We start from the raw sequence: 14311 nt of genomic DNA on the forward strand, positions 1-14311 counted from the left end.
GTGTAAAAGCAAGCACAAGGACGATCGAATAAAAGTTGGTGCTTTCGAGTACAATTCTCTCTTCAACTTGAGGTTAGTTCTTTTGATGCCATTTCTATCTCTCTCAATTTTTGTGTTAAAAAGGGATGCATAAATAAAGGATTTTTTTTTTGGTCGTATGTTTGGTTAGCTAGAGAGAGAGAGAGAGAGAGAGAGAGAGAGAGAGAGAGAGGGGATTGTATGTAAAGATACTCTTTTTATCTCTTTCTATCTTATGAGTGTTTTATTGTTGATAATTTGTATGGCAAATATTTGTATAATATTGATATGCTAGAAACCTTTCATTTTTTAGACTTCTCCCTTTGAGATTGTACAGAATATATAGAATATACAAACTATAGTAGCCTTGGAGAATATATGCATGTAGTCGTCTTATATTAATTGACAAACGTTCTTAAAAAAGCAAAAAACCTTTTCATAGACCTTGGAGAATATATGCATGTAGTAGTCTTATATTAACTAACAAATGTTCTTATGTTAACTGACAAACGTTCTTAAAAAAGCAAAAAACCTTTTCATAGACAGTTATATGTATCACTATGTACTTTTTTTAAAAATCGCGATATATATGTAGGTTGTTACGAGGGTTAGTTATATGTTGGCAAAGATACATAGAGATAATCATAGAGCCTGAAGATATTAATTTTTGGTTTCAACAAATGGAGATTCAAAATGATAACAACCGCTCTAAAGCTGTAGTGGCTGTGAATGATTCTTCCAATGAAGACGTAGCTTTGTCTACCCCGCTTGAGTTGATTCGAGCTGCAAAACACCTTGCCCGGTCAAGGTCTCCATCTGGACAAACAAGCTCTAAACGTAAACAAACTATTGCATATATATGTGAGCGTACTAAGAAAAATTCGGTTGCTTTGCAAGGAGTACTTAGATGCCCTTTGGGATGAGATTTGTGGAAGTGGCAGCCAAAGGGATATACATTAAGAGATGAGTTGACTCATCATCTCCATCACATCCATGATAATAGTGGTCGCATGGAGGCAAACCAACTAGACATGATTTCTTTCATAGAGAACATGCATGTTGAAATTGGGGAATGTCTACGTGGATATATTGGGCAATGTAAAGAACAAGTTGATTCTCTAAAAGAGTAAGTGTGTACATTAGTCTTGGAGGTATTGAGTCTAAAGATATTTGTTAATCGACTCAATGCAAGTATACTCTTCACTCATTATTAGGAGCCCTTTTATAAGTGGCATTTTTGTGGTGCGGAAATGTGAGGCATCAAGAAATCTTAGACAATATGTGGGCAAACACTATTGTGGAAGTGGGAAGGTCTCTTTACTACCTTTGGAAAAATCTACCTCCTGCAACGGTTGAGTTGTTACTTGGTAATGATAATGCAAGTAAGGAATACATAAAGAATATACGCTCTTATAATAATGCCTTGGCATTCGTTTCACTGGGTGCTCACTCGGATAGTCAGTTCACTAGGGGGGAGAAGTATTCAATTTTCTAATCCATGGTACCACCTATCATCGTGTTGGTTTTGTAATACCTGATGAAACACAAGATGCGGCTCCTCAATTTTCTCATCTTTATGTGTATGATACAGAGCATAAATTAGAGAATAGACTTCATGGAATGCCCTCTTTAAATCATAACATTCTTAAAAGGTTGCAAACAATGATGTATGTACATAATCCGTACGTCCATGCACTTCGTTCAATGAGAGAAATGTTGCTATCAAGTCCACGTGCAGATTTGAGAATGGTCATCCACCACTGAAGCGTGATCAACCTTAAGGAAATACTTGGTTCCTACAAGAAGTGAGGTAGCAACTATCATGCCGAGTCAAGGAGATGATTTTCATGTGGGGCATAGATGTTAAGATATCGAGCTCATCTAGTAAGGCGGTGGACACTGATGACCCGCCTGGGGGATAAGCCCCACACTTACACCACTGGCATGGTTGGTGAGATCATGGGTGATATGCGGCCAGTGAGATGACAGGCTGTGTGACAGCCATTCTAGAGATTAGCATAGTTATAGAGCCAGCTCAATTTAGTTGGGTTCACACGATAGAGAACCCTAGTATGTATTTGGTTGAGTACCTTTTCATATGTGTGTACCCTTATCTTTGTATATGGTGTGTTGAGTGTTGACTGAAGAAGAAAAAGATTTTCAGCCTCTCACCTTGTGTGTTCTCTATTAGGGTTTTGTGAGTGTGTGTGTGCTTGCAAGAGCTCAAGCTCTCTTCTCCCCTGCATCTTTTCATGGTATCAGAGCCTGGTTCATGCTAAGAGCTGAGCTGCAAGCAAGAGAAGCACAGGAAGCGGTACGAGGGTAAGAGCTTCAACTACTCTTTCCTATTTGTGTTGGTGACTATACCCTTGTCGGGAGGCTCTACGGGAGGCACCGGCAAACGATCTCTGATTGAGGAGCTTTCTTCGCCACGGGAGTAAAGCTATAGGGCAACTATCTTATCCTATCGGGCTATGTTTTTTTAGGCCGAAAACGCATTTCGGACACGTCAGGACCTCCGTACAGTACCGCAGCAGAAAATACAACAGTTTGTGCAGGACTGTGCGCTTTTGCCGCACAGGTCGTAGCTGGGGACTTGCCGGACACCGTATGCGAGCCACGAATGGCTGCAAGCATACAACCAGGGAAGGAAGCTCTAACAGAATGCCAAAGGGTGTGTCACTCACCGCTCAACCGCTGCCTTGAAGGATTCCTGTGTCGCAGCCGTGAAGGAGGAGCCGCCGCGCCGCTCTACCGCCTCTCCGCCGCCGTGCCGCTACACAATGCTCGATCGCTCTCTCACTCTCTCTCTCTCTCTCTCTCACACGCAGGAGAAGGAAACCAAAGAGATAAGGCAAGAGCACTCTTGTATTCACAACACATGAGAATGAGGATTTTAGGGTTACATTTGACTCATATAGGTGACTTGGCCGTTCACACTTGGGCGCCCATACATGGCCGGCCGACCTTAACCCTTATCCTACTGATATCCAAGGTGCGCCTCTCATCGGCGATCACCCAATCCCTTTATCCTTAACATATGGTGCCGACAAGCCCGGCCCATGACTCAGAATATTTAAATTAATGACGTAAAACATAGTGCGTCCGCCATGGGTTAACATGCCCCCCTTCCTGATGTAGATTCCGTCCTCGGAAGCTATGGTATGGTAAGCTCGAGAGGGTTGTTGTGGTAGACCGTCTGCAAAATAGGGAAGTAGAGTGAAAGTATGCTAGAATTCAAAAGATATAAAGTGTAGAAATTCAAGCATGCTAGAACACAATGGATGATGAGAACTTAGTTTAAGGGTCACATGAATGAGCTAGTGTAGTAAATTAACAGGAGTTTAAAATTATTGAAAGTAAATCAAGAGTTAGCATGGTGTCAAAGGTTAATCAAGGTTTATAACTGGCCTAAGTCAAGGAAAAGAACCAAGCTTAATAAATAAACAGATGACCACACTATGTCTACTCTAAGAACAAGTTTATACCACGAGCTTAGGGACACAAGAAACATTAGAGTTACAGGAGCTTTTTGCCTTTATTTCTTCACACACGTGACAATTTTTATACACAATGGCGACCTTCCTAAGGCAAAACTAACATCGATCCTGGTACCATGTTTAACACAAGGCATTATCCAGGAATCTATTAGCTCACTTTAGGCAAGGCTACCCCCTACCAACCAAGGCATCGGTCTGGAGTAGAATACTCCTCGCCTACCAAGTATCAATAAGGCGATAGGCCAACATTAAAGCACATCATAGACTTGTATTGCCATTTATTGTAGGCTTGTTTTTTTTTTTTAATAAAGTTTCTTTTGATCTTCGCTCCTGAACTAAAATGTGTTCTTACATCCTTTCAACAAGGGGTAAAAGCTATGTCCTAGAGGTCAACACACACACAGCCAGGTGTTCAAACATTAAGATGGTTTGACCTTAGACCTAAGACAATCGTATTCCAAGGTTAACTAAAGACGTCATGCTGCCTAGGAATATTTCCAATAAAGTTAAGCTCATTAATGATTTACACTAGCATGCAAGCAACTTCAAAAACTAAGTAGTACATTGACAATTTCCATGTGGTCATGCCTTATAGTTTATGAAATTAATTGAACAGTAAAAACGAAAGAGAGTGGGTATGGAAGAATTACACCTGTAATTGGAGATCTCCTTGATTTGACGAGACAGCTTGCAATTTGATGTAGATATATTTTGATGAACGTTGCGGCAGTCTCAGGACTTGAAAGCGAACCCACCTCAAACCTTTTAACCTGTACAATCAACTAACAAGCACTATACCTCGAGAGGCACATCAGTGTGGAAAATTTCAAGACTCGTTTAAGGAATCTAAACTAGAAAAAACTTGAAAACACTAACCTACCTACTAGTCACCACACTACTACTGAGGATACGGTAAGAGGATGTTGTAGAGTCCTGGCTCTAGCCCTAAGGCTAAGCCTCTATCCGCATCATCCAAATAAATAAAATCAACCTCAGTAGTGCCATGAGTTTCATCCGTCCATTCATCATTGTCAGATATTTCCTTTTCATTTTCCCATCCACATAGACTCATCAAGAATGTAACCATGCGAGGATAGTCGTCTTGTGGAAAAGGAAAGCATTGGGCTATCGGGGATATGTCCTCTACGGAGTAGGGGTCAGTCATGGTCAATAGGCGAATTAGCCATTCTAATTCCTCAACATTTTCCTCATTGGCTAGTACATCTATATGATCCCATTCAGTTTCAATTACAGGATAGCACATGTGGAATATCTGAGAAAGGTACATATGATACCCCTCACCAAAGGTAGGAGTGGATGAAGTGTATGATGATCGTGCATCTGCCATATCTGCAAACACAGATATAGCATCAGTAGGCTTATGACAGGACAATCTAGTTCTTGATTGTATACGGATATTTCTCTTGTTTTTGTGCTCTTGCTCTTTTTACTATTTTTTGTTTTTCTTTTCTTTGTTTTTTTTTAAAAAATGTATGAAGCTATATATATACATCCCCTTGAATTTGGCAATTACATGGTCAGGGGAGAAGGTTATATGTGTTTCGGGCCGCTGGACTAATTGGACCTACAAAGTCTAAACCCCACTTTTCAAATGGTTGGTTTACTTTGATCGGATGTAGGGGCATCTGATCTTTCCTCTGGGGTTTCTTATATCGTTGGCATTCATCGCAACCCTTCACAAAGAGTGATGCATCCTGGAACATAGTGGGCCACCAATACCCTGATTGTAAGATCTTTCGCGCAGTTAAGTCTCCTGAGAAGTGACCACCGGCTACGCCCATATGTGCCTCTTGCAAAATGTATAGATACTCATCCTCTCGGGCACAACGCCTAAGAACGTCATCCTTTCCTCTTTTATAAAGAGTCCCGGCTATCAGGCAATAGGGTTCGCATTCTTTGATTAGCTTTCGAGCTAGATCTTTACGAAGCTCCTTGGGTGGAAAGCCATTAACCAAAAAGTTAACAATCTTCTCACTCCATTCAGGCATTGTCTCCACCATGAACAGGAAAGTGTCAGGTAAGTCATCATCAACTCCCGTAGGAGCTTCACCATTAGGTATGCGAGACAAATGATCAGCCATAACATGTTTTTTGCCAGGTCTCACAACAACAGTGAAATCAAACTCAAGAAGAATCAATAGCCATCGTGTGATTCTTCCTATGGAGCATGGTTTGTTTACCAGATACAACAATGCTTGATGATCCACATAGAAAACAAACTTGGTGGCAAGGAGGTAATAACGAAATTTCCTTACTGCATATATCATTGCCAACCCTTCTCGCTCCGTAGTGGTGTAGTTCATCTCAGCATCGTTCAACTGGCGGGCAAAGCTAATGGGGTAGTCTAGCTTGTGTTCTCCAGGTTGGGTTAACACACACCCAATAGCAAAATTTGATGCATCAATATGCACATGGAAGAGTAAATCCCAGTTAGGCATTCTCAAGATTGGAGCACTCGCCAAGGCCTTCTTTAATAGCTCATAGGCACGGTCACATTCTTCGGTCCAAATAAACTCGATGAGAAGCTTATACAATGGTCGAGCTATCTCGGCGAAGAAGAGAATAAACCTTCGATAATAACCAACGTGGCCCATAAAGCGTTGGACTCCCTTGTAGTTGGTGGGTGGGGGTAATTCCAGAATGACCTTGATTTTACTTTCGTCAGTGGAAATCCCATTTTTGGACACTATATGCCCTAAGATAACTCCGTGTTTAACCCAGAATTGGCATTTGAAAGGATTCAAGGAGATGCGATATAATCTACACCTTTCAAATATTTTTCGTAAACACATCAAGTGCTCGTCCCAAGAGGAATGAACACAAAGATCATCTAAGAAAGCTTCACAGAAGTCCCTTAGATATTCCTTAAAGGCCGTGTTTATCAATCGTTGGAATGTTGCAGGTGCATTGGTCAAGCCAAAGGCCATGACCCGAAAAGCAAACACTCCAAACTCCGTGATAAATGCTGTTTTAGCTTGGTCCTCGACTGCAATTGTGATCTGATTGTAACCCGAGTACCCATCTAAAAAGCTATATGCCTCCTTGCCTGCCACTCTTTCAAGCACATGTTCAGAATATGGCAAGGGGTAATGATCCCTTCTGGTGGCTGCATTAACCTTTTTGAGATCAACGCACACTCTGAGTTTCCCATTCTTCTTTGGTACGATGACTATCGGAGAAACCCATTCTGAGTGCTCAATAGGGTATATGAATCCACATTTTACAAGCTTTTCAATTTCCTCTTGTACAATCTTTGCGTACTTAGGATTCATTGGGTAGGGACGTTGCTGGACTGGTTTAGCAGTGCTAATCATTGGAATCGTGTGTTGCACCACCGAGGGTGGAACACCCTTCATATCATGATATGTCCAAGCAAATATGTCCTTGAATTCTTTAAGAAGCTTCGTAAGTGCAGCTTCTTCCGCCTTGGTGAGGTCTTGAGCAATATAAACTGGTTTAGACTCCTCACCCGGATCTGCTAAGTCTATCTCCTTAACTACTGCAAGGCCATCGTAGACACCGCTACTCCCATTGGTAGGCATTCGTTGGGCTTTTGTGTAGACCACTTTACGTTCCCCTGTGGTGAATGATTTGAAATGCTCGGGTGCGGGGTGTAAGTCTACTGGTTCTTGTTGTGCCAAGCTTTTTTCTTTCAATTCCGCTTCCTTTTGTTGCTGAGCCAACTCTTGGTTTTGCCGCCTTCTTGCAGTACGACTTAGTTTCGGCTTCTCTTCGATTTCTAATTGGGCGACGTCATGAGGTTGCGGAATACACCACATGACACTTTGGAGATATTGTCCCCAATTATTAGCTATCTTTCGATGAGCATCAATGGCTCCTACATAACTGAGCCATTCTGCAGTGGATCTTTCCTTGTTTATTGCAGTGCGTACATTAGCTCGATAGCGTTGGCGCTTATATCTCGTTTTCTTCTTACCAAGTTTTTGATTTTTGTTTCTATCAGATTCGGACTCACTTGGTCGATCTTCACTTTCGGATGAACTGCAGGAGGCCACTGTCCTAGGCCTTGAGCACCTTGCTTCCACATTTGGGTGAATATTTGATTCATTTTTCCCATCAAGCTCAGGGTCCGTTTCTTCTTGAGATTCATACTCAGAGTTGCATTGGTCAGAGTCTTCGCTACTTTCAGTGTCAGTGGAGTTTGCCACGTTCTCGCCATCAGGAGTCAAGTGCATAACACTTATCATGTTTATTGGCACTAACGGTGGCATATCTTGCCCCTCAGGTGTTACCCAACTTGTGCCTCTATTTCCCCATGTGTCTATGGTTGCCGCTAGGTGTACCCAATCCACGTTATCCGACTCAGTCATACCCGATAGGACATCCATGTAAGGAGAATCTTTCCATCATCAGTCTCTTTTTTGCATGTATAGCAATATCTTAATGGGGCAGAGTGAATAGTGGTATCCGATCGATTATCAATGATAACCTTGCTTCCTAAAGGATGCGCACGACCATTCTCAAGATCAACTCGAATGACAGAGTCCTGGAATTGTAGATAGACATGGGTTTTCGACCAGTCATGCACCATTTGTGCTTCCCTCATGAAAGGACGTCCTAAGATCATTTGATATGACATAGGATGCTTGGAGAAATCCATTACAATGAAGGTATGTCGTACCTTGTATCCCAGAACCTTGATCTTAAGGTCCCTTAACATTCCAATAGGTTTAGCTATGGTTCCGTTTGCCATCTTAACCACTATGTTTGTGACTTCGAGGTGAGGCCTTCCCATAGATTCCCAACAGTTTTTAGTCACAATGCTCACTCCAGCACTACCATCAAGGATTCCCTTTAGAGTTAATCCCTTGGTAGTAATGGGGAGGGTGGCATTAGATTCGTCCCCTTCAAAGTACTGACCCAACTTGTTCACAGGTATTTCCACGACCGAATCTTCATCAAATTTGGGTTGTAGATCCCAATGCTCCCCTTCATCTTGAAGTGTGTCAGGTCTATCCATATTTGCAAATTGTGGTAGCCCCGCCTTTAGTTCTCCATTGAGAAATGCCCGAAGAGCTAAGAATAGCTCAGGATCTCCGTATAATTTGGATATGATCGTGGTTCTGATCTCAGAGGACATGAAATCCATTAGCTTGGACACATTCAATGGTACTTTTCGAGATATCGCTCCTTGACTAGGAACTGGTGAAGATGGAATCACTTCCTCTTCAATGGGGTCAGGCATTCCCTCACTAAACATTCTTTCCAGCAAGAAGGGTGTTTGCCCACTTCCGGATGTCTTATCCTCACTTTCTTCCCGAATGATACTAGGTATAGCTAACGGTTTATGGTTCCGGTGAGGCTGAACTTGCGTAGGAAACACTGTGTCTGGAATTTTGATTTTTCTCGGGTTTGGCTCCAGTTCTCTTTGTGTTTCTTCCACCAAACCCCTTAAGTGTTGCACTTGTTCAATCTCCTCAACTGGGTTTGGGTAAGTTCCAATCTTTTTCTTAAGGGTTTTTGGTCCACGTGGCTTGTCTTGAGGAGTCTCAGTCAGTTTGGGTGGTCGAGAGGGCATTGACTGACTTGGTTGTGGGACCGAGGAAGTTTCCTTTTGTTTTCCCTTATTTATGTACTCGCTTGATTCTCCTTCATTGAGCTCCCGAGTGGGTTCCTCCTTTAAGGTAGTGGCTTTGGTCCCCATGGTTTCTATTGAATCAGAATCATCTTCAGGATCATTCATATACACGGGGTCGTCTCCTGTCCCTATGTTAGTCTTTGAACTGGGCTTGGAGCTCGTGGCATTAAGCGATCTCTTTCGTCGTGTTTTCTTTTTCCTTGCCTGAGCGATTGATGCAGTATCCCTCTCTTCAAGAATGTAGTTTTGATTTTGAAGCATTGACCGTGTAACTACATTCACGGGTACAATGGGTGTGGTTCCTCGTGCTTGGTTGGTGACCTCAACCAAATTCAATGGCGTAATCTTGGGTGCATTAGGATTATGTGGACATTGAGCGATCAAATGATCTATGCCACAACGATTACATGTAAGTACTGGCATTCCCGATGTGCTCCCTTGATTTGGTTGCATTTGAGTAGCGATCTTCTGTAGCCTATTAGGGCACTCCGCTACACGATGCGGTCCACCACACTCATAGCATTGAAGAGGTGGTCTCCTTGCCATGGTATTAAGGTTTTGCCCTCTTGTGGCAAGAGCAGCCGCTTGATATACAGGCTTGACTTGCCCGAAATGATCCTCCATGTAGTACTGGGGAATCATTTCAAACGTATCAATCCCGTATGGAGCAGTAGGGTCTATCTCCTCTTCATAATCCCCACATGCACTATGTGACTCACAACCCATCTGGTTTATTGGGGTAATCCTTGGATGTGGAGGTTGTGGTCCTAGCACTGGCGGTGGTAACGGCATAGACTGGACTACATTCGGATTCCTTGGAACTATGTGCTGTGACGGTTGCTCGATAGGTTGTGCAGGCATTAGCGCGGGTACTTGAGGTATGTTTGACCAAGCTAGTGGTGCCTGGTTTGCCAACATTCGCTTAAGTGTTAGGCAATCTTTAGATTGATGGCCATACTTACCACATGCATTGCAATTCCCATTGAATTTGACTCTGAATGTGGGACATTCACTCGTGCTATGTGGTCCTAAGCACACCGAACACCATTGTTGCTCTCTCCTTGGGTACATATGGCTATTCTGAGGAGCTCGATTACCCCTGAAGTATTCTTGGAGAGCCTTAGTAAGGTCGGTCACAGACATTTCAGATATCTTGGGCTCCTTGGCAATTGGTTTTACCGTCATTGGCGCGTGCCCAGATATTTGCGAACTAACGGATCTTGTTTCCGAAGACACCTTTTTACCTGCAATCATCAAGTTGTCTTCTAACTGGATTGCATTGGCAGTGACTGCTTCCCACGTTGTAAGACCTCTAATGACTAGGCCATTGTAAATGTCCTCGTGGCGCAATCCTCGGATGAATCTATCGAGGAGTTGGTTGTTATTGAAGCGCTCATCGGGAGTGCAGCGAGAATTTAGATGCTTCAATCGACTTATAAAGTCTCTCACTGACTCCCCTTCCTCGCGTTCAGCTTTTTGGAGTTGAGATGCTATCCCCCACCAAAGCACACCCTCGCGTATGTATTCTTTCAAGAACAATCTCTTGAGAGTGGGGTAGTGAGTGCGCTCTTCAACCCTTAAGGTTCGATACCAATCTCCGGCCTTCCCACTCAAGGTTAAGCCTAAGGCTTTACACTTGTGCAGCTCATTGTGCTCTTCCAAGGAATCACACACGTGTTCAAAGACTTCAATGTGCTTCCTTACATCCTCGTTACCACTGAAGTTTTGAGTAAGCTTAGCCACTTGTACTGCCTTGCTTCTAGGTTCTCTCTCAGGCATACCCCGCATGTTTTCTGCAATGGATCGTTCGATCGTCTGCGCAAATGCTGCGAGATCACCTAAGTGAGCAGGCATAGTTGGTGGAGGCACTTCTGGGATAGCCTGGCTGATAGGAGTTGGCGTTGGTCTGAGTAGGTTGGCAAATGACGTAGGATATGATATGTGACTAGGCCTAGCTCCCCTTGGATAATGGTTATGATAAGGCAGTCTTGGAGCATACGCCATTGGCATACTAGGAGGCATAGGAGCTACATGGGCATGAGTAGCAATAGGTACATAAGGCCGATAGGCACTACCATGCACTGTTGTAGGTACTGTTCCACTAGGTAGCGGTGTCGTACTAACTACAGCGGTAACAGTTGCACTTTCAGCTATGCTCATCATTGGGGTAGGCATTGCGGATTCCTTAATGGAAAGTTGAGCCAAGGTTGGAAAACTAAAGTTACTGCTCGTGGGCTCAACCTGCATTGAGACTCTCGGCGAAACAACATACGAAGGGTCTATGGGACTCACCGAGGGAGTCTCCAATTGTGATAGGGTTGGTTGTTTAGCCTTGCCCGTATCCAAAAACCTCATAGGGCCAGTGGAAACTAGGTCCACTCCCCTATTTTGCCTCTCAATTTGGATAATTCTATGAATCATCTCACATATCATGTGTTGTTGCTCCTCTAGATTAGTGGCGCTAGATGTAGATCGTAGGACTTCTAACCAACCTACATGGTATGTGTAACCCGTGTATAGGTCCGTTAGAGTCTCTGTGTGTAGATCATATTCCCAATTTTCATTGAGAAATATCCCATCTAGACTTGGTGTGCCAAACGGTTCTCTTGAAGTGGACGCAATGTCACTTCTTATGGATTGGCTTCTAGGGACCTCTACTTTAGGAAGAGCATCGGAATGTGGTAGCTCAGTAGGGCCCTCATTAAACGAAGTGGGTAGAATATCCACATGGACACTCTTTGGGAGAGTAGGGTCTACATAAGATGTGAATGGCGAATCTACTACCCCTCCTTCCTCATTTACTTCGCTTGTCGCATGTTCAGAGCGTGTAGCTCTGCTAAAGGTCTCTATTAGACGACTAAACATGCTAGATCCAGGTTGTGGGGCCCACACTGGCATGTTTTGGCTTGTCTCCTCAGGGTTCTTGGTAGGGTGTCCTTCCATGGCTTCTGAGTCAGAGGACGAGTCACTATCCACTATTCGTGGATCTTGGGTTGCACTCCCTTGGGTTCCAGCCGAAGGCCAAGATGCCAACGTGAAGGGATGGTGTGAGCCAGCGTAGACTGAAACGCTTTCTAGTGGTTCAGGCTCTAGCACCCGACCAGAGCGTAGATGCATGTGACGTGGGTACCCTACGTGCGTTGGTAACTACCCTTGAAACTCACACAAGTGGTTTCTTAGGTGTTTCGCACCCCGTTTTTACTTGTTTTTGTGTTGTTTTTAACCCGTTTTTGACCCCCTTACTTACGGTCGAACTTGGACTAAAGCGTGTGATAGCTCGAAACGAGCGTATCGTTTAAAGGGTCCTAGTGTGCTTTACAGCACCGTGTTCGCCTATCCAGAGCTCCTGTAGTCCTCAAAACAGTCCGTTTCCTTTGGGGGAAAGGGGCAAAAGCCTATTTGCTTGTGGAGGAAAGGGTGAGGGCTTTATCCCACATGCTCACTTTACTCCTTGGGGAGTGGGCTACATATAGGGCACAACTTCCCATAAGCTCTCACTTGAAAGAAAGCTATGGAGGCTCACTCTCCCATATATATATATATCAAAAGACCGAGACCGAGACCGGGACCGGGGTCGTGGGTCAATTGGGGTTCTTTCTTTTCAAAATTTTTTTATGTTTGGTTCTTTCTTTGAAAATAAAATTTAATTTTTTATTTTTTATAATTTTTTTATTTTTTATTTTCTGTTTTTTTTTGTGAGATAAGTTTTTTAGGGTTTCCTTAGGGTTCAGCCTTGGCCGCGGTGCAGTTCGCACACACAGCGCAGATCTGGGGATTCAGAAATCCCTCTCACACGCAGAAACCAGATAACAGAACGCACGCCCACACGCGGAGCGACAATATAACAAAAGAAACAGAAATGCAACACAGAAACACCTTAACAACAAACACACAGTCGCTTTCCTACAGTGTAGATTAAACTTCACGCAACAGCCGAGCTGCAAACTGGAGCTTGGTGCAGGGCAACTCCCCGGTAGCGGCGCCAAAAATGTGCGCTTTTGCCGCACAGGTCGTAGCTGGGGACTTGCCGGACACCGTATGCGAGCCACGAATGGCTGCAAGCATACAACCAGGGAAGGAAGCTCTAACAGAATGCCAAAGGGTGTGTCACTCACCGCTCAACCGCTGCCTTGAAGGATTCCCATGTCGCAGCCATGAAGGAGGAGCCGCCGCGCCGCTCTACCGCCTCTCCGCCGCCGTGCCGCTACACAATGCTCGATCGCTCTCTCACTCTCTCTCTCTCTCTCTCTCACACGCAGGAGAAGGAAACCAAAGAGATAAGGCAAGAGCACTCTTGTATTCACAACATATGAGAATGAGGATTTTAGGGTTACATTTGACTCATATAGGTGACTTGGCCGTTCACACTTGGGCACCCATACATGGCCGGCCGACCTTAACCCTTATCCTACTGATATCCAAGGTGCGCCTCTCATCGGCGATCACCCAATCCCTTTATCCTTAACATATGGTGCCGACAAGCCCGGCCCATGACTCAGAATATTTAAATTAATGACGTAAAACATAGTGCGTCCGCCACATGGGTTAACAAGGACAAACCAGAGTGCTGTTTCTGGTAAATTTGTATGTTTGGCAAGATGTCAAATGATGGCATAAACTAGATTGTTGCTGAGAAGCTTGATAAGAACAACTTTCATGATTGCAGGTTTAGGTTGACAAATTTCCTGATGGGAAAGGGTTATTGGGACTACATAGAAGGTGAGCATGAAGAGGCATCGGAGATACCGGAGATCAATCTGACTGCTGCAGATGTGAAAGAGTTCAAGGATTGGAACCAAGGAGCCAGAAAAGTTATGTATTGGCTCTCTATGAGTATACAAGACACCATGATTGGGCACATACAGGATGCCAAGTCTCCAAGGAGGCGTGGGACACCTTGGTAAAACTCTATGAAACAAATACCAAGGCATGCAAGATACAGTTGAAGAATGAACTTCATACTGTGGAGAAAAAGAGTATGTCTGTGAATGACTATGCATTGAAGATAAAGGGTATTGTGCAATCCCTTGCATCTATTGGTGTTTCAATAGATGATGATGAAAAGGTGGAAGTCTGTCCACGTGGTCTCGGGCCACAATACAAGGCGTTCAACACGTTTATTCAGACTTGGGAAAACATTCCCGATTTCACAAATTTGGTGTCTATGTTGATT

This window comes from Cibotium barometz, chromosome 21, assembly GCF_041138505.1.
Source record: "Cibotium barometz isolate CiBa-2024 chromosome 21, ASM4113850v1, whole genome shotgun sequence".
Lineage (NCBI taxonomy): Eukaryota > Viridiplantae > Streptophyta > Polypodiopsida > Cyatheales > Cibotiaceae > Cibotium > Cibotium barometz.